A 698-nucleotide genomic window follows, 5' to 3' on the forward strand; every position below is an offset into this window, starting at 1 on the left:
AATACGATGGGTAAGATTGAGCGTTTTAATCGAACCTTGAAGCAACGTTTAATCAAGATTGATAAGCCATTAATCAAATCTTTATTATCTGATGTCATCAAAAATTATTACTCGACGTTTCACAGAGCAATCAACGCGACACCGATTCAAATAAAGGGTAAGGTAATGGAAGAGGATATTGAATATAATCAAGATTTGAATAGGGATGTAACCATCAAAGACTATCTACCAGATCGTTGGTATTGATGGTTTTAAAATTCAAATTTGCTCGAAGAATAATCACACTCTATACAAGCCTCATGGTAGCTTAAAGTAGTCAATGCGAATGCAACAGATGCTCCTACTGAGAAGAATCAACTGTGGGATGTCGAGATCATAAGAAGATGCGCAACGGTAAAAATCGATACTTAGTAAAATGGATTGGCTTCGAAGAACCCACATGGGAAACACAAGACAATTTTCGTTTGATCAACAAAAACAAAATAAGCGCTCCTGAAAGAAAATATTTCAGTAATAAGCAAGCTTAGAAATCTTCTTAATCTTCGATTTAAAAAAAAAAATAATATAGAAAGGTAAAAGAATAAATACGTACAGAGCACGACGAGAGAAAGGATGAAGTGCCAGGGGTTAAATTAAAAAAAAGGCTTGTGGTTTGAGCGCGGTGAAAGATTGCATTCATTGCTATCACCATACACCAA

The sequence above is a fragment of the Plasmopara halstedii genome, assembly GCF_900000015.1.
Source record: "Plasmopara halstedii genome assembly, contig: Scaffold_218, whole genome shotgun sequence".
NCBI classification, from domain to species: domain Eukaryota; phylum Oomycota; class Peronosporomycetes; order Peronosporales; family Peronosporaceae; genus Plasmopara; species Plasmopara halstedii.